This window comes from Balaenoptera physalus, assembly GCF_965194825.1.
Source record: "Balaenoptera physalus genome assembly, chromosome: 9".
NCBI lineage: Eukaryota > Metazoa > Chordata > Mammalia > Artiodactyla > Balaenopteridae > Balaenoptera > Balaenoptera physalus.
This window is the reverse complement of record NC_138888.1, coordinates 91,454,324-91,479,847: the sequence shown is the minus strand read 5'-3', so window position 1 is coordinate 91,479,847 and position 25,524 is coordinate 91,454,324. Positions and strand designations below refer to the sequence as shown.

Here is a 25,524-nt window from a genome sequence, read left to right as displayed (position 1 = left end):
CAGAGTAGGCGCTTGAAAACCCTTTGTTGAATGAAGGAAGTAGAAAAAAGAGTACATGTACTAATAATGTGTTTGATAAGAGATTCTGTTTATGCTAAATTACAAAAATATTCAGAATTAAAGGACCTTCTATATCTTTATATGTGTTTATTAAATTCATAAACACTTTATAGGGTTCCTATGGTATAATGATATTTATCTGTCTAAGCAGACCACTTTCAAGAGCACAAAGGCTCCCTGGAGTACTACGGCATTATAAATAAAAGCTTTGGCTTTCAAAATGCCAATTGTTTGATACTCCTATAACGCAGAGATGTTACTAAAGGTAACTGTTCATAAAGAGCTTTTGAATAAACCCTTCTACCAGAGAATAGGAGCTGTGTTTTGACTAATCTCTGAGAAGATTCTTGGCTGCCACCACCATGTGTTCTGCCAAAGTTTGGCTTTTCTTTTTCTTTCTTTTTTTAAATATATATATATATATATATATATATATATATATATATATATTTGTAGCTATAGAAATCTCATTACCATTCAGTTCAAACATACTGCCTTGTTTTTACTTTGGTTATGTAAAAACATAAGCATTTGTTATTTTGAGCATTACATTTTGGACACCAAAACGGAGGAGTGTGAAACTTTTGAGGAGCACTAAAGAAGAAGAAACAGGAAACTCAAGGCAAGACATCCCTCCAATCCTAGCAGCACGGAGAATAGGACATTTGCTCCTTATTATTTAAAAAGCCTTTTAAAACTCACGTGGGGGCTTCCCTGGTGGCGCAGTGGTTGAGAATCTGCCTGCCAATGCAGGGGACCCAGGTTCGAGCCCTGGTCTGGGAAGATCCCACATGCCGTGGAGCAACTGGGCCCGTGAGCCACAACTACTGAGCCTGCACATCTGGAGCCTGTGCTCCGCAACAAAGAGAGGCCGCGACAGTGAGAGGCCCGCGCACTGCGATGAAGAGTGGCCCCCGCTTGCCGCAACTGGAGAAAGCCCTCGCACAGAAACGAAGACCCAACACAGCCAAAAATAAATAAATAATAATTTTTAAAAAAAAGGTAGTGAAGCAGAAACAGGTGAGTTAGTTTAAAAAAAAAAAAGTCACGTGGGAAAGGAAGCAATCCAAGGATCTTTTGATTCCTTTTGGTTTTGGCTAAGAAAATGAAATTATTGAGAAAACCCAACCTTTTATAGAATATTGCCATTGAAAGGACTTTTCAGTGGGTTAAATACTGTAAAGTCATTGCTTGTTGGGCAATACAGAGTGGAGCAGAAAATAAAAATAATTATTGAAGAGTAGTTGGTTGGGTGGGTTTGCACAGACTTGTATTCCAGTGTCAGAATGTGGCATCAAAGGCTTAGTTTGCTGGGGTCACTTTTGTTATCCTAGGTGACCAGGTGCTGTGTTAAGGCAAAAGCAAGGTACTCTTTCTGTCAGGTTTTTGGAAACAGACCACACGCCATAGTTCTCAAACCACCTTCCCTTAACCCTGACCTTTTGTATAATGCAGGTCAACTCGCTTCCTCTAATGACTTGTAAACCCATCAGTGGTTGTGGATTTCCATGCACGGGCCTCACTCTGGCTGCTTCTCTGAACTCTGATTACTTAGCAAGCGCAGGAAGGCCCGGGAATGCCAGAATTATCCAGTCATCACTCGGGGGCACTTTATAGGCCTCTTCTTTTCTTCAGAATACTCTTTCTTCCTAGCTTATTTCAAATCCCAGGGTCATCGGGATGATAAAGTGCACTTCTTAACACTGGACAACATGGTGGAGGTGAAAATCTGTTGTAAAATCTGAGGGATGTCCTTGGTATCCTTGGCAACGAAAGACTGGCCAGCTGGTAGAGTTCTCTGAAGCCTGGCTGCTTGATCACCTAAAGATCTAATAAAAATGGCAAAAGCATTTACTTGAGGGTTGCTTGTCAGGATCTGGGCAAACTTGACAGGATGTATTCCATAGCGTGACAGGTTGGCATCACTTAAGACAATGACAAAGTACTCGTCAGCTTCTTCTTTGACGATTTCCTTGATGGCGTGTTCTGTCCCCTCTAATGTGTGGTCCCCACTCATGCAGAACTGAGCGTGGACGTGCATCGTCTTGAGAATTTCTAGTCTTTGCTTATTGTCCTTGGGGATCTTGTTAATTGGAACTAGAGCAATGTTGTAGCCATCTCCAGAGTGTCCAGCGATATCATACTTGAACTTCTCCTCATAGTTCTCAAAGGCCTCCATGAGCATACACACGGCTTCCATCGAGCGCTCAAGCCAGCCATCCACCCCATTAAGGCGGTACATGCTGCCAGACACGTCTGCCACCAGGTGCAGGCGCTTGGATTTCTGTTGGGGGCTGCCCAGTTGTGGCGGCAGCTCACCCCGGCGTTTGTAGATGGCTTTTTCTCCAGTCAGCCCATCAATGATCTTGGCATCATCTAGTTCCCCAGTAGCTTGGTGTCTTAGCCACTGTCTTTCTTTACCTTTAGCCTGTAAATTATCCAGGATAATTCGGAGGGAGTGCACCTGCCGTCGAACAGCCCCTGAAAACCTTTCATAGGTTGCGGCATCATATTCCCTCATTTGGATCTCCTTTAGCCTCTGTTGAAACGCTCTCTGGCCCATCTCTCTCGCAGCTCTCTTCACCTCCTCAGGAGGCGCATCTTTCTCAGCCTTAGAGACCTGGTACACTGCATGGCCTGCATCCAGCCAGTAAGGACCTCCTTTGCCGCCCAGACCTGCAGTGTCTCTTCCCCCTGTGCCGCCAGCCCAAGTACTGCCGCCCACATGCAGCGTGTTGTCTGGGTCCTCCTTGCCGTGTTTGGGGGAACTCACGTCTTCACCGCTCTCTCTGTTGATTGTTATCTGCATAAGTCTGTCACCTTCTCGTCCAATCATGTTTCTCCATTCCATGAGTGACCACTGCAGATGTTCCAGTCCAGTTTCCCAAAGCCGGATGCGACCTCCCATATCAACAGTGACAACGCCACCTTTGCCCCACTCAGCCAGCAGTGCATCTGTGTCCGAGATAGTAGATAGCCACGTGGTATATGGTGAGAGAAAGTCTGATCCAGGAATAGGGATGTGTCGGAGTCTCTTTGATTGGAGATCAGTGACTTCTATATAACCAGCTATTTGTGGAGGGATAACATCTTTCGGAGGGATTTCTCCTGGGGGCAAAATCCTATCTGATTAGTATCCAAAAGAGTCACGCAATTGCTCTGCTTTGGAGTTCCAATTTTCTTCTTCCCTCCATAGAGTGTATCAGTGACCCTTGATTTATGCAAAGATGTTGGCCTTTTCCAAGAATAAACTTCACTAGGTGACATGAGATCTGGGGAACCAACAACAACTGTAGCATAACTATTCTCATCTGAGAGAATTCGGTTAGGAGAGGCAATCTTTTGTCCCACAGCTGAACTCAGATTTTCAGATGATAGTTGATGACTTGAAATCTTATGAGGTATGCTGAAGTCTGTTTCTTGTGTGACTGCAAACCCTGTGCTAGGCAGCTCCTCTTTCAGCACATACAACTGGCAAATGCTACTGTCCTCAGATGCAATGTGCGCAGGCTTAGTTAAAAGATATTTCTGATGTGTTTTGCTCTCCACCAGAAGCCATTTGTCTTCTGCTACGAGAAACACTGTCTGGAGGTTGATGGGAAGTGAAGTGGTGTGAGTTCGCCCTTCTAGAACAACCAGCACAGCCAGGGTGTTCCCTTTTTCTTTGTAGAATACTAGCCAGTTTTTGTGCACAAATTCTTTACACATTTTGTAAGTTTCAGCTTCCTCCTTGTTCCACCAGGAAGTTTTCTTAAGTGTAAACTCTTCCGAAGGTAGGATGAGACGATGAAGGGCTTGGCTAGTGGTATCCAGCAACAGGATCACATTGCTCTGCTGCTCATGGAGAATCACTTGACCCTTGAGGGGATTTCCCAGCGGTGCCACTGTCACAAATGGGTGCCAGACTCCACTGGCCGTTCTTGGGAAGATGTCAAAAAGGTCCACAAAGTAGCCGCTTTTCCCAGTCATATTCATAAAGTATAAGGAAACGGGATTGCATGCAACTACATAGAGAGTATTTTCCTCATTTTCATGTGATGTAGCGATGTCGCAGATTAAGGTAATTTCATCCAATGGTAACTTTCAGGAGGCACATTCTTCAGTAAAGGTTTGGGATCTTCCTTCATGTCTTTCTATTGGATACTCCTGTATGTTTATAAGTGCTGGACCCTTTACATCTATATGATGAGTTTCTGCTGGACACAATAGTTTTTGCATTCCATTTCTTGACTGACCAATTGTCCAATAGCCCATGAAGGTCTGCTCTGGCAGAGGCAACCTGCTAGTGTTGGAGGGTCTCCTGCAGAGGCGGGGGGTGGCTGTGTCTCACCGTGAGGACAAGGACACTGGCAGCAGAAGTTCTGGGAAGCACTCCTTGGCATGAGCCCTCCCAGAGTCCGCCATTAGCCCCATCCAAGTTTGGCTTTTCTAAAACAGCAAGTGGATATATACACACAATTTTTATATGTAGGATATACATATTATATACATGTGTATATATATGTGCATATGTATATGCTTAGATAGAACTATATGTTATGCTTAGATATAGCGCTATGTTATATTTGTATATATCACAGAGTAGAATTTTTCCTGTTTTCCAACCTGACCTGCGCCATACAGCAAATCATTTGAATGTTTATTTTGCCTCAGATTTTTCTTTCAGTGCCTTCATTGCTTTTCAATTTTTTTAAACTCTACAGCTACATTCTCTAAGAAATTTATTTACTTCTGAGTTTCCTAGTTACAGCTTTATAGATTGCTAGGAGTTCTGGGACCTTTTGTTACTATGAGATTGAGTTCCAACTTTATGACTCACTTTCTGGAAATCAACTTTCTCAACCCAGAGTCCACTCAATTTCACTGGCCATGATAATTTTGAAATAAACTCTATATGTCCATAGATGGTACTTTAGAAACTATATCATCAGCTTGGGTTTACATTGAATTCCATTTTAATGTTCACATTGGATTTTATAGTATTTGCTTCCTCTAAGTGCACTTTTAGTGGGAAAATAAAATTTTATTTTGTAGTAAACTTCACATAAAATGATGCAGGTAGGGACTTCCCTGGTGGTGCAGTGGTTAAGAATACGCCTGCCAATGCAGGGGACATGGGTTTGAGCCCTGGTCCGGGAAGATCCCACATGCCATGGAGCAACTAAGCCCATGTGCCACAACTACTGAGCCTGAGCTCTGGAGCCCGTGAGCCACAAGTACTGAGCCCACATGCCACAACTACTGAAGCCCGTGCACCTAGAGCCCGTGCTCCACGACAAGAGAAGCCACCACAATGAGAAGCCTGCGCACTACAATGAAGAGTAGCCCCCACTCACCACAACTAGAGAAAGCCTGTGGGCAGCAATGAAGATCCAACGCAGCCAAAAATAAATAAATAAATTTATTATTTTTTTTAATGATGCAGGTGTATGTATGGCTGAACATTGCTACTGTTAAGTCTTAGAGGCTTTAGTCTGCCTTTCCTTCTATAACAGTCATTAAGTAGCTATGTGTGGTGAAGATAAACTAGCCTATCATGATTCCCCTCTGAAACAATCAGAGATGTGCATTCATTATGATAGTGTCCTATGACCCCAACTTCTGTCCATCCTCCCATTCGTAATGCTTTGTTAGACTTCACAGAGCCTTCAATTGCTGACCCTGCCATGAATCACTCCACCTTCTTTCCTTAATTAAAGCCTCAATCTACCCCGGGACACTCACTACTTCCCCAGAAGTCTCCTCAAGTGGAGAATGTGGCTCTCTCCACCCTTGGCATCTCAGAATGAGGAAGCAGAGCTCAGATCCTCCGCATCCAGTGATGCTTCAAACCAATCCTTGGGCAAAATCCCCCTCTCCTTGCAGGTCCAAATGTTCCAGCCGTATCACATTCCACCCTCCCTTGGACTCAGAGGTCCTGTGGGTTCCATGGATAATTATCCCATACTCAGTAAACAATTTTGCACCTAACTGTGGTCTTCCTCTCCGTACCATTTTCTGCCATCATTCTGGGTGACAACCTGCCTATACAATATCCAAGTTTCACAATTTCTTGACCTTCTCATGTTCAGTTACCTTCTTCTCCACTCTATTTCAGCCACCTCTGTCATGACACATCTGGACCGTAGTGCCACTGCTCTACCTCTGCAAATCTGAATCCAACTCTCTCATTTCCTGACCACAACTTCTTACCCTCTTTCTCCAACTCCCTCCCATAGTGATTCCTCAGTACGTGTTCTTTCTGTTCATTGAGTTTTCTAACCACTCGATGACTCTTTCTCCCTATATGCACATTTCTGTCTTCGCTCCCTCCCCTAACCATCTAAGAATCTGTAATTCATTGAATCAACATTTTCTTGCCAATATTCTCAATAACATTAACCCACTGTTCTTCCAACTGCTCTGGACTAGCAAAACCCCAGTCCTGGACCAATCCACATGTCTACGTACCTATATTCTAAGGCTGAAGAAAATTATGAAAACATATCTATTGGTGCCAATACAAATTAATGCTCTTCAACCCCAACCAGATCCACAGTGCTACCTGGCAATCCTTCCATGCTCTTCCAATCAAGTCTCTCTCCCATTCTCCATAGTAGATTTCAAATCCTCGCTGCTATCCTAAAACCTCCTACATCACTCCTGTCACCCTTAGCAGATGGGCTCATCTCCTGCTTCACAGAGAAAACTGGAGCCAGCACTCCAGAAGTCCCTGAGCTTCCTGCTCCAAACCTACACATTTATTTATATTTGTCCCTGTCCTTTCAACATTCCCTCCTGAATGTTGAAATACATTAAAATACATTAAATACATTAATATCCATTTTCCCATTTAAGACTAAAGCCTCCACCTGAATGCATGATCCTGTTCTCATACCCTCAGGAACTTGCTCTATCCATTATTCCCTTTCTCTTTTATTTCAGTCTTTCCCTATCACTTGTTCCTTTCCACCAGCTTTAAATATACTCAAGCCTTTCACAATTAAAAAAAAATTTTTTCTCCATTGACCTCATGTTCTTTTCCAATTTAATCCAACACCACGGGGTTCTTCTTTGCCTTTCTCCATTATATATACAGTTGACCCTTGAAGAACTCAGGTTTGAACTGTACAGGTCCATTTATACACAGATGTTTTTCAATAGTAAATAGGACAGCGCAACAAAGTCAGAGGGTGGTTGAATCATGGATGTGGAACCATGAATTAGAGGAACTGTGGAGGGCTGACTATAAATTATACTCGGATTTTCAACTGGGTAGAGGTAGGTACCCCCAACCCCTGCATTGTTCAAGGGTCAACTGTATATGGAGAGAATTCTGATTCCTAACTGCAGTAGCAATATACTTAATCATTTACTTTATCTTACAATACATACAAACTGTTTTAGATGACTGCAATCTCACCAACAACAAACTTACCATGTGAAGTTTAATATTTCTTTGCCACTCTTTTTGTCTTTAGAATGTATCTAGTTGAAAGTGTACATAGTACTGAGTTCAAAGTACTGACTTAAATGGAGTTTTTGTGTGTGTATGGTAATATTATCACTTTGACAGAAAGACTAATTTATTTTGGCTTGTATTCAATTGTAGGGTTTGTTTTTTCATTTTTTTAAATTTTATTTTATTTTTTGTATAGGTACAAACTTTTAAATGGTTCAAATTAAAAGATAAACTCAAAGAAGTCTCACTACCCGCCCCCCATCCATCCCATCTCATTGCCACCCATCTCTGCTGGGTAACCATTTTTATTAGGTTCTGATATTTCTTTTTTGTAAAAATTACATATGTCTATTCTTTTTTCACCCATATTTCTTCACAAATGCTACCATATTATATACATTTCTTGTAACCTGCTTTTTCCACTTAACAATACATCCTGGTTCAAGTCTGTAGTATCATTTTATGTTATATTTACTATCAATATTAGTTATAGTTACCATTTTGCTTTCTATATCTGATATCTTTCTGCTCTTTTTTTTTTCTTACTGTTTCTTTTGGTGTTTAGAAAGGCTTTGCTTTTCTTCTAGGTTATAATTTTTCTAACATCTTTTGTAAAAAATAAAAACAACAGAAAACCTTCACTTTTCTCTTTTGGCAGCCTCTACCATTTGGCTTGTCAACTCTGAAATATTTTAACTGCACATATTACCTGTACAGCAGTGAGTTTGTTCTACTTTCTACTTTTTTTGTGAGGGGTTGGTTTATTTCTATTTCATCAGAGCATAAAATGCTTATACATTCTCCCTCTGCCCTTAAGTTTTAATCTTAGATCTACATTGAAATATATTCAATGTGTACCATCAGTCCATGTGCCAGGGTTTCTCCAGTCTTCTTTAGGTTGTATAAAGCTCACCCTCTAGTTATATTTGTGAATACAGTACTCCTTGAGTGCTCACATTTTTGAAACTGTTTCCATATAGCCTTAGTACTTGAAGGACAACTTGTCTAGATATGAAATCTTTGACTTACACTTTCTGTTCTTTCTTTAAAAAAAAGTTTGGTCCAAAGTTGTCTTGCTTTCTATCTTGCTTTCACAAACTCTGGTTTCAACTTGATTTTGTTCCTGTGTAAGTTATTTGGTCTTTTTGCCTGAAGGCCCAGAGACTTTTTTGTCATTATGAATAAAGTCTAAGTTTCACAGGATATGTCTCTGAGTTGACCATCTGGGAAGTTTTTTGAATTATAACTTTAAATAACAATTCTATTGTATCACTTTGTTTTTCTTATTCAAGGACTCCAATTATATGTATGTAAGATCATCTTTGCCCATCTTCTATAGCTATCACTTTCTCTGATTGTTTTTCTATTTTATATTCATGCTCTTGACTATTTTAATTCATTTCCTCAATACCCCTTGTTATATTTTTCATTAATTCTGTTCTCTCTTGGTCACCTTGTAGTTTAATCTTCATTTATGAGATGATTTTCTTTCTCTTCTGTTTCTTTCTGGAGTTTGCTTAGTTCTCATAGTCCTCCCCCCGCCCTCCTGAATTTTTGAAGTTTCTGACTGAGGTGGTGTTTTTATAATATATGCAAATGTTTATTTAATGACATTATAATTTAGTTTTTCCACTCTTCATGGTTTTCAGAAGAATTTTCATCAACAGAAATGTTTTCTATTTTTTGTCTTCTTATAGTTTTTATGGTTGTTGTTACCTATTTTCTGTTTTCTTATATTTATATTTATATTTATTTATTATTATTATATTATTTATTATATATATTATATATATATATTTATTATATATATTTATTATATATTATTTATTATTTATATATTTATATTTATTTCTTTATTATTTATTTATTATATTTTTTATTATTTATTTTATATTATTTATTTATTTATTTATTATATATATTATATATATTTATTATATATTTATTATATATTATTTATTATTTATATATTTATATTTATTTCTGTTATCTTATATTTTATTGGATTAGCAAAAAGAAATAATTCTATGTAGACAGGTGTTGGGCATTTGGTAGCTTCCTAGTTTTCTTAGTTCAAGAGCACTCTCTTCTGTTGGTATAATAAACTGAAATTTCTTTAAAAATGGCAACTTTTGTGATGAGAAGAATTAGTTTGTCTTTTTATTTGTGATTCTCTTTTATTTATTTAGATATTTATTTTCCACTGTTTTTCCCCCTTTTTTGCTTCACCATCGAGTTTTTTCAATTCTGCACAAGTGGGACCCTCTCAAGATTTCCATCTTAGGTCCCCTGCACTTTTGAGACACTTTCTTTTGACTTTCAGGAGTTAGTGTTCTCATACACAAGGTGATATCTTTTTAAAACTCTATTTTCCATCTCCACTAGACTAACACTGCCTTCTCTTTTTCATGAAGACTCTATCTGACTCTCTATTTTGATATGTGCTCCAGAGTTGCCTTTACAACTAGTTATTTATTTCCCTTCTTCCCTGTAAACGAATTTATGATATTCTTTACCTCCTAGTTATGTCGTGGGCATGGGTCTGTGCGATTTTACTTACTCTCCTGATCTGTATAGTTTTTGGAAGATATGTGCAGTTTTAGATTCAGGTGGCTGTAATTTTCTTTAAATTATTTTGTTTCTTGGGGTCCTATCCTAGAATCCTTCTCCTTTTACTTTTCACAAACTTTAAGTGACCTAAACCACTTGTATTCCTTTCATTAAGATTTATAGGCTAATGACTGTCAAACTTTATTTTATTGCTGGGCTCCACATTTTTTTTGAATGAACAATAAGATATCTCAACAGGTAACACCACAGTTACCCCCCACTTAACATGCATAAAACTAAACTATCTTTTACTCTCCACCTATTTCCATATCTGCTCCTCCTCCTGTGTCCCTCATCTTGGTAAATGGAACCACCCCCCAATGTGCCCTGTCACGCAAGACAGAGCGCTTCCTATCACTCCTGGCCCCAGTCAGTCTCCAAGTACTAATGATTCTACCTCCTAAAGATCTCAAAGCTGTCTTGCACCACTCTCCAAATTCTGTAGTTTAGGCCAACATCACTTCTTGACTGATTTACTAAACCAGCCTCCTAACTGTTGTTCCTGCTTCCACTGTTGCTTCTTCCACTCCAGAGCCCACGTAATTTTGATAAAACTTTATTTTGATTGTGTCACCCCTCCTTCAAAAGGACACGCTGCCTTCATGATATAGTCTAACACTCTTAGGTCTAAATGACCAGTCATAATCTGATGGCTGCTTACCTCTCTAGACTTCTCTCTCACCAGGCCTTGCTCTCTCCTTTCCCCTTCCTCTATGAAACATAAGAAACAGAAACACTGTAGAAGATTGTAGTCTCCAAATTGACCGCATTTAATTCTACATTCCACATGCTGTTCTAGAAGCATACCGTTCCCCATCAAGAGGCGTGATATACCACCTAAGCAAAATAAAGGATAAAATCATATGATCATCTCAATAGATGCAGAAAAAACACTTGATAAAGTTCAACACTCGTTCATGATAAAACTCTCCACAAAGTGGGTATAGAGGGAATCCGCCTGAACATGATAAAGACTATATATGACAAACCCACAGCTAACATACTCAATGGTGAAAAGCTGAAAGATTTTTCTCTAAGATCAAGCACAAAGCAAGGATGTTCTCTCTTACCACTTTTATTCAACACAGTATAGGAAACCCTAGCCAGAACAACTAGGCAAGAAAAAGAAATAAAAGGCATTCAAATAGGAAAGGGGAAAAGTAAAACTGTCTCTATTTGCAGATGGCATGATGTTACATATAGAAGATCCTAAAGACTCCACCAAAAAATCTGTTAGAAAATAAATTCAATAAAATTGCAAGATACAAAATCAATATTAAAAAATCAGGCGGGCGCAACGCCCCGAGGGACAGTCTGAGGTCCGGCTCGGCGGGGAGGTTCGGTGGTGGGACCAGCCGGGAAAATGCCAGTGGCAGTGATGGCGGAAAGTTCCTTTAGTTTCAGAAAGTTGCTGGATCAGTGTGAGAACCAGGAGCTCGAGGCTCCAGGAGGAATTGCTACACCCCCAGTGTATGGTCAGCTTCTAGCTTTATATCTGCTTTACAATGACATGAATAATGCAAGATATCTTTGGAAAAGAATACCACCTGCTATAAAATCTGCAAATTCTGAACTTGGGGGAATTTGGTTGGTAGGACAAAGAATCTGGCAGAGAGATTTCCCCGGGCTCTATACCACCATCAGCGCTCACCCGTGGTCTGAGACGGTCCAGCCAATCATGGAGGCACTTAGAGATGCCACCCGGAGGCGAGCCTTTGCCCTGGTCTCTCAGGCATGTACCTCCATCATCACCGACGATTTCGTAGCCTTTGCTGGACTTCCCGTGGAAGAGGCTGTGAAAGGTATCCTAGAACAAGGATGGCAGGCCGACTCCACCACAAGGATGGTCATGCCCAAAAAGCCAGTTGCAGGGGCCCTGGATGTTTCCTTTAACAGGTTTATTCCCTTTTCAGAGCCTGCCCCCGTTCCACCCATCCCCAATGAACAGCAGTTAGCCAGACTCACCGATTATGTGGCTTTCCTCGAAAACTGACTTATCATTCTTAGTTCAAGATCCACCTTCCGAATCCTGAATACTGACAGAAAAATGTAAAATTTTTATTTTCAATTTTATTGGATGGATTAAGCACCTCAGCATTCCTTACTGAGTGTGTGATAAAATACGTATCTAATATAAAGTATATTATATATTTTTTGTCCTTAAACATGTTGAATGGTTGTTGAAACAATTCTCATTTTGTAATATTTGACAGTTTGGATGGAGCCCATCAGTATTAGGCAGTCAGTTTATATTTCCTAGTGACTCATAAAATACAGCTCTCCTGCTTCATGTAGAACAGTGGTTGTCAGCTGTTTTTTTCTGCCTCAGCACACAACACACTCCCATCTCTACCACAGGTTGATAGTTGCAGTGATGCATCTGGGGTTTGAGGAGGACTGTCCCCAGGGGCAGTATCTGAAGTGCTGGGGACTCTAATTCACCCCCTTTGGAGAATATGCTCTTTTTCTCTGCCCTCCTGAGAATCACAAATATAAAATGCTGAGATAGAGCTGAGGAACAAAGACCATCTCCCTAGTAAACCAGCTTGTTAACTCTAGATTTTTTTCTGAGCGTGTGAGTACATCCATTGCTGGCAGTGGAGGGCTTGCCATGAAAATGCGACTTATTAAAGGCATTCATGAGAAGTATTAAGTTGTAATATTTCCTTTCAGAAGAAGGGAAACGTAAATGTGGAATGCATTGTTTGGGAAAGAAGCTATTAAGTGATGATACACTTTGTACGACTGTCCTGCAGCCTATTGGTTGCTTATATTTAGCCCTTGGGTCAAGTTTTGCCCTTTGGAGAAATACTGAACAAGTCTTTCATTTTTTGTGTGACAGCCCTCTGAATATTTGAAGTTGTTTATTGTATCTTCAGGTTAAAACCACCCCCTAGTTCATTTATTCTGCATTTGTTCAATAAATATTTAATTGAATTCTTCAACTGTTTTTTCGAACGTAGTTTCTAGAAATTTCACTATCCTGTCTTCCTGTGGATGTGTTCTAGTTTGTCATTGTCTCTTTTAAATTATGAATTTCTTAATTAAATAGAAATGACCTATATAGTGGTAAAAAAAATTAAAAATAAAAAATCAATTGCATTTCTATACACTAATAATGACCTATTTGAAAGAGAAATTAAGAAAACAATCCCATTTACAATTACATTAAAAAAGAGTAAATTATCTAATGATAAATCTAAACAAGGAGGTAGAAGGCCTATACACTGAAAACTGAAAGACATTGATCAAAGAAATTGAGGAGGACACAATAAATGGAAAGATAGGCTCTTCATAGATTGGAATAATTAATATTATTAAAATGTCCTTACTACCTAAAGTAATTTACAGATTCAATAAAATCCCTGTCAAAATTCCAATGGCATTTTTCCAAAAATAGAACAGACAATCCGTAAATTTGTATGGAACCACAAAAGACCCAAATAGCCAAAGCAATCTTAAGAAAGAACAAAGCTGAAGGCATCATACTTCCTGATTTCAAACTATATTACAAAGCCATAGTTATCAAACAGTGTGGTATTAACATTAAAACAGACACATAGATCAATGGAACAGAATAGCGAGCCCAGAAATAAATGCATGCTTATATGGTCAATTAATTTATGACAAAGGTTCCAAGAATATACAATGGGGAAAGGATGGTCTCTTCAATAAATGGTGTTAGGAAAACTGGACCACTATCTCATACCATACACAAACATCAACTCAAAATGGATTAAAGACTTGGACATAAAACCTGAAACCATAAAACTCCTAGAAGAAAACGGAGGGGTATAAATTCTTTAACATTGGCCTTGGCAATGATTTTTTTGAATTTGACACCAAAAGCAAAGGCAACAAAAACAGAAACAAGTGGGACTACATGAAACTAAAATGTATCTGCTTAACAAAGGAAACCATCAACAAAATGAAAAGGCAACCTATGACATGGGAGAAAATACTTGTAAATCATATCTGATAAGGGGCTAATGTCTAAAATACATTAAAATGTGTATCTAAAATGTTTTTTAAAAATCATACAACTAGATAACCAAAAAACAATCTGATTTTATAAAGGGCAGAGAAACTGAATCGACATTTTTTCAGAGAAGATATACAAATAGCCAACAGGTGTGTTAAAAAGGTGGTAACATTACTAAACATTAGGGAAATGCAAATCAAGACTACAATGAGATCTCACCTTATACCTGTTAGAATGGCTATCATCAAAATGACAAGAGATAACAAGCTTTGGTGAGGTTGTGGAGAAAAGAGGATCCTTGTGCATTGTTGGTGGGAATGAATGAAATTGGTACAGCCACTATGGAAAACAGCATGGACATTCCTCAAAAAATTAAAAATAGAACCACCATATGATCCAGTAATTCCATTTCTAGGTACTTCTGAAGGAAGTGAAATCACTGTATTGAAGAGATATCTGCACCCCCATGTTCATTTCAACATTATTTACAGTAGCCAAGACATGAAAACAACCTAAGTGTCCATGAGGAATAAATGGATAAAGACAATGTGATATATAAAATGTAATATTTTTCATCCATGGAAAAGGAAATCCTGCTATTTGGGACAACATGGATGGATCTTCAGGGCGTTACACTAAGTGAAATAAGACAGACAGAGAAAGACAATACTGTATGATTTCACTTATATGTGGAATCTAAAAAAAGAAAAAAACCCAAACTGTTTTTGGAGAAACAGATGGTGGTTGCCAGAGGCAGGAGAGGGTCAGGGGAGGGCAAAATGGGTGAAAGAGGTCAAGAGGTACAAACTTCCAGTTATAAAATAAAGAAGCCCTAGGGATGTAATGTGCAGTATGGTGACTGTAGTTACCAATACTGTATTGCATATGTGAAAGTTGCTAAGAGAGTGAATATTAAAAGTTCTTATGACAAGAAAAATTGTAACTATGTGAGGTGATAGATGTTAACTAATTGTGGTGATCATTTCATAATATATCCATATATTAACTTATTATGTTGTACACCTTACATAAATACAATATTATACATCAATTATATCTCCATAAACTGAAAAATTAAATTTAAAAATTAATATAAAGAAGTAAAGTCTAAGCATAGCTGAAATTCTTGAAGGTGGATGCCTAGGGAAAGAGGACTTGAGGAAGGCAAAAGAGAGGAGGAATAAAGGACTAATATTTCCATTATAAACACTGAAGAAATACTTGACTTTATAAATCTGAGTATATGTTTGATTTTAAATGATTAAATAGATTTTTTTCTCCATCTAGAATTTATATTGGTGAGTGGAGTGAGATAGAGATCTAACATCACAGTTTTCCAACTGCCTGTCCAGTTGTTATCTAGGCCAATTTTAATTACAGAAAAAAGAACTTTTCTCTCTCTCTCTTTTTTTTTTCCTTCTCCTTCTTCTCTCCTTCTTCGCACATTGTTGTTTTTTCATGGGACACTGAGAAACATAGAAATATAGAGTCATACACACACCCCGTCCTTCTGATTCTTCAAGGCCAATGCCATACCCTTAGATAATTTATACCTACTTACGTTCAAGTCACTCTTGGGATGATCAGAGAAGTCAGAAACATCAGGTACAATATCAGAACTAAGTATTTAGAGGATTTTGGTGATGGACACACTGAAAACCTTTGCTTCACATAAGTATTTCCTGGAGATCTCCAGGTGCTCTCCATTTATAAGTTAAAATAGTCTAGCACATGCAGAAGTATTCTACATCATTGGGAGAAATGAAAATTAAAACCACAATGAGATACCACTACACACCTACCTGAATGACTAAAACCAATAAGTATATTAAAATACCAACCACACCAAATGTTAATAAGGATTTGTAGCAACAAGAATTCTCAGAAGTTGATAGTAGGAATGTAAAGTGGTACCACCTCTGGAAAAATTTCTGGAAGTTTTGAATAAAATTAAACATACATCTATTCTTATAACCAGCAATTTCACTCCTAGATCTTGAGTCAAGATAAATTAAAATATAAGTATCCATTAATAGAGTAAGTAAACTATGGTATATTCATATAATGAAATGGTACTCAGAAATAAAAAAGGGCAACCTACTGATACAAACAACATGGATAAATCTCAAAAACATTCTGATGATTAAAAAAAGCTGCTATGGGCTGACTTGTGTCCCTCCACCCCCAAAATGTATATATTGAAGTCCTGTTTATAGTAATACCTCGGTATCTGACTGTGTTTGGGTATAGGATATTTCAAGAAGTAATTTAGGTAAAATGAGATTATATGGGTGGGCCTCAATGCAATATGCTGGTTCTTTATAAGAAGAGGAAATTAGGACACAGACAACACAGAGACAAAGGGACAACCATGTGAGGACACAGCAAGAATATAGTCATTTGCCAGCCAAAGAAAGAGGCCTCAGAAGAAACCAAATCTGCCAACATCTTGATCTTGGACTTTTAGCCTCCAGAACTGTGAGAAAATGCATTTCTGTTGTTTACACCATTAGTCTGTGGTAATTTTTATGGCAGCTCTAGCAAACTAATACAGAAGTCTTACACAAAAGAATGCATATAATATTATTCCAATTATGTATGGAATTCTAAACAGGCAAAACTATTTTATGGAGAAAAAAAAAATCAGAACAGTAGTTGCCTCTGAAGGATGAACTAGGGCATTAACTAATTGGGAAGGGACAAACTAGAAGTTTCTGGGGTGATGATAAAGAGGTTTGGGTTACACAAGTACATGCATTTGTCAAATCTCATGAATGTTCACTTAAGATTTGTGCATTTCACTATGTACAAATGCTACGTCAAAAGAGGAAAACCGTAAACAATCAGTGGGTCCCACCTCTGACATGAGAAGCCGTAGTGTTCCCTTTTCTTCCTTTACACTGCAATTACGGACCCAAGCACCGGTAGTGCTAGTGTATTTTGTGTGTTTCACTTGTATGTTTGCTAAAACCCATATCGATGAAATTCCCTGGCTGACATGCCTCCGCTGTGCTCATCAGCCAAGAGAGATTAGTTGAAGAATGAAGCTGATCGGAGAGGAGACTTAACTTTTTATTCCCTGAGTAGGAAAAAAAATCTCAGTTGTACCACCGGCCAAAAGACTTTTTGATCCTCGGCTGAAGTCATCTGATGGCTTGAAAAACATAAATCTATAATATTCAGTGCCCTGAGTTGACTTCGAGGGGATGATTCTCAAAATTTTTTGAGGAGCAAAGAAACAGAAATTTGCAGGAGGATAGGTGATAGCAGCTGGGCCTGTTCATGGTAAGCGGGTCTGGCTTCCTTAAGGTGGAAAATGAAGAAGCCTCTGGACTTTGGTTCAAAGCTCAGGTACATTTTGTTTAAAGGGGAAGAAAAACTCCAGTGCTCTGACCTATGTCTTCCTGCCTATGGGTTGTCTAGCCTGTAATCTAGACACTGATATTCTATTTGTTAAGAAATTCTACCCTTTGCGCCTTTTGGGAGGTTCCTATTAATTTCTCAAATCACATTAGGGCATCAGCTACATAATCTTCTTCGCATTTTGACTGTTTTTGGCCCAGATATCAAGTTCATTTGCCTCTCAGTGAGACAAGCCTTTTTTATATCACTAAGCCTCCTCATTTGACCAGAAGGAAATGGGTAGGAAGCATGGCTAAGTGTACCCCACGGGGTTATGGCTGACAAATCTGATCTCAGAAAAGGGAAATAAACAGTGGTCCTAAATCTATGAGACTTGGGATGAGGCATAATATAGGATCTTTACTTCTATTACTAGAATTCTTCTCCCAATCATCAGCTTTTGGGAAAAAACCTGAAAAAAAATGTGCTTAGCTTGCAGCACAATAGCACTTCTAAAGAAATCTCTTACTCTCTGAACTCCTCACTTTTCTCCTGTTTATTCTCCTGGAAATAAAAGAAGATATTGCCTAGAATTGACTAGAATTTTGGTGTGGTTTTTAGGATGAAGTCTGTTCTAAATCCGTGGAGTAATCCCAGTCTCCATCTGAAAGAGTCCATCATTGGCTGTGAAACCAATATCTGGTTATACTTACAAAGACTCTTTATGAGGTGCCCCCAGAATTCAAATCCTTTCTTCGAGGCCCTACTTTTTACAAAGGATATTATAGAAAAGTATATTCTGAATCCCTTTTATGTCTTTCTAAGAACAATATTCCATAAATACATAAATAGATCCTTAAATAATAAATAAAAGCCTTACAAAATATGTAGCCTGACCAATATGTAGCATCTAAGTCAGAAAACTGATGTGAGCAATAATGGTATTGCTCCCTGAAGTTTCTACTAGTCACTATATTATCCTGTCCAATTTTACTTGAGCACACACTGGATTGGGACTTTTGCTCCATTTATGTACTCTGATGAGACAGAACTTCAAAGAAAATCTATTCCTCCATATATTTTTTTAATTGAGTTTTTCTGGTTGGTCATTCTCTACTTCACATAGACTTGCATTAAACATCTTTCTCCCAAGTGTAGATGATAATTAATTGATGGCTCAGTTAACCACTTTTCAAATTTGTCTGTTGCTTAAATGCAGTGAACTATGAAACCCATTAATTCCCCCAATAAAATAACTGTGCTATGATGCTTTATCTTAGCCCAAATCAAAGGGGCCTGGAAAATTCTAGAAACAGTAATGACCCAATCAATAATGTAGGACTTTATAATCCCAGCCCCAAGAAGTAAATAAATGAATATTCTTTGAGCCTGATTGTATTCTTGATCACATTTTTCATTGACTAAATATTGTTTCTCAGGATATGGCAGTATTGCAAGTAAATGAAAAATGTCCATGAAAACAGTTCTTCCATGTTCAATCTCTTAGACCCCTTTAAATTCCAAGCTAATGGAAAAGTAATAATTTGGTACACACCAAATTTCAGCTAACCTCACAAAGGAAGCTTTTGAGCTATTGAATCAATATAATAAGACTGTATACTTCTCAATCCAATTTCCAGAAGACATTAATGTAATAAGTCTCACTGTATATATGCTGACTGATAAGATACAATTCCTTTTTGTGGGGAATCCATTTAATAGATAACTAAAGATTATGTTATCTGAATATTTATTATATAATACCACACTGCTCATAGGAAATGCAAACTATGTCCATGGTTCATCCAAGTTTTCATCTTTAAGAAATCTAAATTTATTAGATCATTCTGCACATCTCTCTAGGCCTTTCTCAGCAGAGTTGGATGAAAAAGGAACATTAGGTTGTTAAATTCATTCATCATTGTAACTTCACAAATGCAATCGCTGTGACAAATCTAAATATAATTTCACATACATTTTTAAGGGGTCAGTATTATTAAATGTTCAAAATCAGTCCATTGCAGTATCCTCACCTGTAAGTGCTAAACTGTGAAATGATTTCCTTCTAAAACTTAATCACAACTTCATCAATGCTGCCGAAATCACCACATATTTATTAGAGCAATAGAACAGACATAAGCTGGTTAGGGTGGAATGACAATTTCTACCACTAAAGATTAATAACAAAGGAAAACATTGACAGCACTTTGTTAAAAATTGCCTGTTGTGGGGAGAAAGGATTTTTTTAAAAAAATACATCAGATACAGGATAGGCTATAACCAATCTTGACCATATCTATTTAGGGAAACCAGATTGGCTACTCTATGTCTTGACTTAACAATACTTTTAGGGAAAAACACAATCTCCCCTATTCCCTTGAGCTTCTCCCCTAAAGCTATTAAATTCATTTTTACCCAATGACTCATAAAATAAAGATCTATTTCTAAAAGATAAATCTTAAAAAAAGGCTCAGTAGTGACAACAATAAGTAAAAATACTAGGGAAATTATTGCCCATGGTAAGATTTTTGAAAAAGACTGCTAGAAGCATAAATATCCATTGAAAACTAGACAACAGTGGGATATCACAGCCTGAGTACAAAGATGACAAACATGAGAAGCGATAAGAAAACCTAACAGTAAAGTTCCTGTATGCTCAGCCACTATTAGCTAGGTGATGAACCTATATGGCTTATGTATAAATGGACATATAACAATGAAAATCTCTCATTATTTCAAATACTCCAAAGACTGTTAGGAGAAACATGCCAACCTGGCAGTTTTATTTATTTTTAACAGCTTTACTAAGGTATAATTGATATACAAAAAGTGCATATATTTGATGTATACAATTTGATGGGTTTGAAATATGCATACATCCATGAAACCATCACCATAATCAAGGTAATAAACATATCCATCACCTCCAAAAGTTTCCTCTTGCAAACTTGGTAATTTTAAACACCAAAAATTTAATTACCTTGGGGAATTCAGGTAAATAAATGTGCTAAGGGGAGTGTTAGTATCTGTATGGCTTCACAGCACAGGACAAATTGTTTATATTTTATAGATTCCAGAAACCCCCTCCGTTAAGGAGGTGGGGGGAGATGTACATCTATAATATATGAGCGACTTCATAAATAAAGATATCCCCAAGAATAGATCTTTTTTAATTTATTTAAAAAATTTTTTTAATTTTTATTTTATATTGGAGTATAGTTATTTACAATGTTACATTAGTTTCAGGTGTACAGCAAAGTGATTCAGTTATACATATACATATATCTATTATTTTTCAGATTCTTTTCCCACTTAGGTTATTATAGAATATTGAGTAGAGTTCCCTGTGCTATACAGTAGGTCCTTGTGGATTATCTATTTTATATATAATAGTGTATATGTGTTAATCCCAAACTCCTAATTCATCCCTCTCCCCCCATACCTTTCTCCTTTGGTAACCATAAGTTTGTTTTCTAAGTCTGTGAGTTTGTTTCTGTTTTATAAATAAGTTCATTTGTATCAATTTTTTAGATTCCTCATATAAGTGTCTTTCTCTCTCTGACTTTCTTCACTTACTATGATAATCTCTAGGTCCATCCCTGTTGCTGCAAATGGCATTATTTCATTCTTTTTTAATGGCTGAGTAATATTCCATTGTATATATGTACCATATTTTCTTTATCCATTCATCTGTCGATGGAAATTTAGGTTGCGTCCATGTTTTGGCTATTGTAAATAGTGCCACGATGAACATTGGGGTGCATGTATCAAGAAAAGGTCTTTTGATATAGACATGTTTAGCATCTGCTTAAGAAGACTAAGTGAAGTATTCCCAAGCTGATTTATACAACTAATCCTAAAGAGACTGTGAGTACAATTTCTTGCCTGATACCAAAAAGTGAATTCCTTTATCTTCTCAAGTTTAAGAATAGTCAATCTACAAACTTTTTGTGAAAGAATAGTCAGTCCGTGAAAATCCATAGTCATGATTTTAATCTCATCATATAATATATATGAAAACATAAAAAAGAAAACACACACAGACAGTAAAAACTAAGATTGCTGGCTTACCTGTTGCCTTCATATAAGAGGAAGTTTAACTAATTGCAAAGACAGTGGAGCTAAGTTCAGAAACAAGCACTTGTCAATCCATGTTTTACCTCATTAAGCAGAATAAACCTGCCAACTTGGAAGTAGGTAGAAAAGAGACTTTGACACATACCATTTTCTGTCCCTCAGCTCAGAGAGGCACATTCTCCATCAACCTGAGAAGTGATCAGAGCTTCACATCAATGTTCAGGCCAGATTTCAGGATCAGCCAAAATATGAATTCCCATCCCTCTCCACACTCCCGTCCAGTAAATCTATAAAAATACTTAGATATTATAATGTGCATCAGAGAAATAGACTCTAAAACAGAAGAAGATTCCATCTCATGCCAACAGAGCCTCATTAATGAACTGCTCTTGGGCAAGGTGCCTTGCATGTCCTCTATCTGGAGATCCGAGGACCTACAACTCCCCAGTGCACAGTGAGTAGCACACCCAGTGTGTCAGCAAAAAAGATGAAGAAGAGAAAGAGGAAGAGAGAGAAGGAGAAGGAGGAAAAGAAAAGAGAGGGAGATCCTTGAAGCTCAGGTTAATGCAATCTCATCCTCCTGAGTCCTAAAATAAATAAACTTTGGAAACTATGTTATAACAAAAAAAAAAACAGAAGAAATTTTTACAAAACTGCTTGGAGTCCTCAATAAGATGAAAAGAGATATGGTTTATGTGATAAAGGAGCAGAAAGGACTAAGGAGAATAGACTGGGATTTAAAGATAACAACAGAGTAAGGTAAGAACATATCAGGTTCACGTAAGAAAACAATATGCAGTAAATAAAAAAGTAGAGGCGGGAAAAAAGCAGAATTTACACAGTTTAAATTCCGTAATTGATGAGAAGCTATTTCAGAATGCAGAGGGGAAGAGTAAATATTAAAATATTGATCAAGATGGAAAGAAAAAAATGTATCCACTGTAAGAAGTCTAGATGTTCATAAGGAATACACAAGAGAGTGGGAAGAAACAAGAAGTTAGAAACAAAGCAGTAACAATAAGTACAGTGAAAAACAGTCTTCACAGACTAAACCAAAACAATGTGTGAATAGATATTTATTTATCATATACGAGTCATTATTGGGGGCCCATTCTGTAAAGTACACATAAATGAGACACGGATAAATGAAACAGAAAGGGACATCTGCCATCTCCTTGCGTTTATGGGGGATTGGAGAAACAGACAAATAATCACATGAATAATATGAAATCACCACCAGAACAAGAGGAGATGGTGTTACAAGAGCATGTGATGAGGGATTTGACCTAGTCAGGAGGTCACAGAAGGTTTTCCTGAGGAAGATCTGTTCCATACAAGGTCTGAGAGACAGTGGGCGTTAACCAGGGAACTGGAGAGTCCCAGGCAGGGAGACTAGCATATGCAAAGCGCTTTAGTAAAAGTGAGCACAGCATGGTTGAGGGTCTAAAGGAAAGTCAGTGAGACTGGGGCAGAGAAAGATAAGAGGAACACGTATGAGGAGGTGGTACATAGGGGCTAGACCATCCAGGGCTCTGTAGGTCAGACTTCAACCATTTTTTTTCACCATGACCTTCAGTAAGAAATACTTTGTACCTCACATCCCAGTACACATACCCATATGTACATATATAGAACTCAATTTGCTAGATCATGAAAGAGTTTTTAAAAAACCATGAAATAGAACAGAATACAATAGGACCTATCAGAGTGGTTTTCTCATTGTAAGAGTAGGCGAGAGTTTGTGAAATCTTTTGTTTAGATTTTTGCACACTGTATATGTTTTATACGTGTGTGTGTGTATATACACGCCATCACATATATATAGTTCATGTATATAATGATTTTTAATGCTTTTATAACCTAACACATTGATTTCATGACTCATCAATGGATCCCCACCTGCTGTTTGAAAAATTCTATGGTAAATCCATGTTAGAGATTTTGCTCTTTATCTAAAGCCACTGAGGTCATTTAAGCAGATGTGTGAAGTGAACAAACTTTGAATTTGGGGGGAAAACAGTTTCTCTGGCTAAAGTGTGTAGGTTTATAAAGAAGCAAGTCAGAGGCTCTTATATGAGATGAGAGTCCAAGTAAGAGATAACAGTGGCTTGACCTTGGAGGGTAGCAGAGGAGAGTGAGAAAGATTCCAGAAATGATTAGGAGGTAAAAAATCAGCAGGAATTTGGGATAAGATAAATATGGACACAATTGCCAAAGATGACCCTTAGGTTGACAGGGTCCTAGAGTAAAATATTGAAAAGAACCCAAGAGTGACAAAATATCGGACGTACAAGAATGAACAAAACCATCTAACAAGAAATCCTCCAGAAAACACATGTCACTAACAGAGAAATCAAAATTGGGTTGGCTTCAAACTATTATTTTGCAATGCGAAATGCTAAGAGGCAACGAAAATATAAACCACAGAATATTGAAGGAAAAATGTTGGTGAGCTAAAGAGGTTATGTTAAGCCAACTTGCCACTCAGGCATGAAGGAAATAGAAAGTTATTATAAAATACAGACATATTGAGAAAAATGTATCATCCACAATTTGGAAAAAAATTACTTGAAGATATGCTATGACAGGAGATAAATCCAAATTTAAAAATCATGAATAAGAAGGTCATGGTAAGGGCTTCCCTGGTGGTACAGTGGTTGAGAATCTGCCTGCCAATGCAGGGGACACGGGTTCGAGCCCTGATCTGGGAAGATCCCACATGCCGCGGAGCAACTAGGCCCGTGAGCCACAACTACTGAGCCTGCGCGTCTGGAGCCTGTGCTCCGCAACAAGAGAGGCCACGACAGTGAGAGGCCCGCGCGTCGGGATGAAGAGTGGCCCCCGCTTGCCACAACTAGAGAAAACCCTCACACAGAAACGAAGACCCAACACAGCCAAAAAAATAAATAAATAAATTTATAAAAAAAAAAACCAGTAAATCATGCTCTCTTCTGAGGCTATTAAATGATTAATTTCAATCTATATTGTCAAGATATCACCTGGAAATGCCTTAAAAGTTGACACAAGATTTAAAAAAAAAAAAAAAAAAAAGAAGGTCATGGTAAGAAGGTCAAAGAAATAGAGGGAGAGGGAGGGAGGAAGAAAGGGAGGAAGGAAGGGAGGAAGGGAAGAGGAAGAAAAGATTAACAGTTGATACTGAAACCCACTAAAATAGAATCACATTTGAATGATTATTAAAAATAAGACAAAACTGAACAAGAAAAAAATTCCCAAAAGAAAAGAGATGTATAATATAAAAAATAATGATATTACAACAATGAGAGAATGAAACACAAATTATATTAAAAGGGAAGATGATTAAAACCATGCTGAATTCCTCACCTAACACTGGGAAAGAATGACTTAAAAGATGCAGTTGCATTAAATTCTGATGATTAGAAAAGAAAACTCGGGGTACATTTTTGAATAAATATAAGTATAGCCAGAAGTCAAATGTAAAACACATGTAAATCTCCAAAATCATTGAATTTTAAAATTGACAATAATGTCAAAAAAAGTTCAAAATCATAAAAAACCAGACAAGAGAATGGGTGCATTAAAAAAGCAAATAAGGGAAAAACAAAACAAAAACAAAACTTAACACAACACAGAAAACATCAAACATATCATTTATGAAAATAAGAAAGTTGAAGCTTCCATTTTAAACACGAGGAATCTTAGATAATTTTAAATTCAATTATAAAGTCCTTACAAACTGACAAAAATAAGTTTAAAAAGTTGCTTTTTAAAAACAACTTAGGTCCAAACAGTTTACCAGTGAGACCTTTCAAGTATCCAAGTTATAAAGATCAGCTAATTCTCACATTACTCATATTACTTTACTATATTAAAAAAAATAAAAAGCCCTTCAATAAATTTTCTGAAGCCAACACAATTCTTGTGATAACAGGTTTATCAACATTTTTCAATGAGTCAAGACATATCACTTGCAAGACACTGATTTAGAAAATAAAAATAGAAACTTTGGAAAAATGACCAAATTTATTTAGGA

The 25,524-nt window shown here is 37.4% G+C and overlaps 2 pseudogenes across 2 annotated transcripts; one reads left to right on the top strand and one right to left on the bottom strand.

Moving 5' to 3' along the window:
• Positions 1–1,098: 1,098 nt before the first annotated feature.
• LOC309666564 (von Willebrand factor A domain-containing protein 8 pseudogene) lies at positions 1,099–6,170 on the bottom strand (annotated as a pseudogene). The gene is made up of 2 exons: positions 6,136–6,170; positions 1,099–4,360 (listed from the first exon to the last, which is right to left on the bottom strand). The product of its transcript is annotated as a von Willebrand factor A domain-containing protein 8 pseudogene (transcript).
• Positions 6,171–9,487: 3,317 nt separating this feature from the next.
• LOC309666633 (COP9 signalosome complex subunit 8 pseudogene) lies at positions 9,488–13,048 on the top strand (annotated as a pseudogene). Its single transcript has one exon. The product of its transcript is annotated as a COP9 signalosome complex subunit 8 pseudogene (transcript).
• The last annotated feature ends 12,476 nt before the right edge of the window (positions 13,049–25,524 follow it).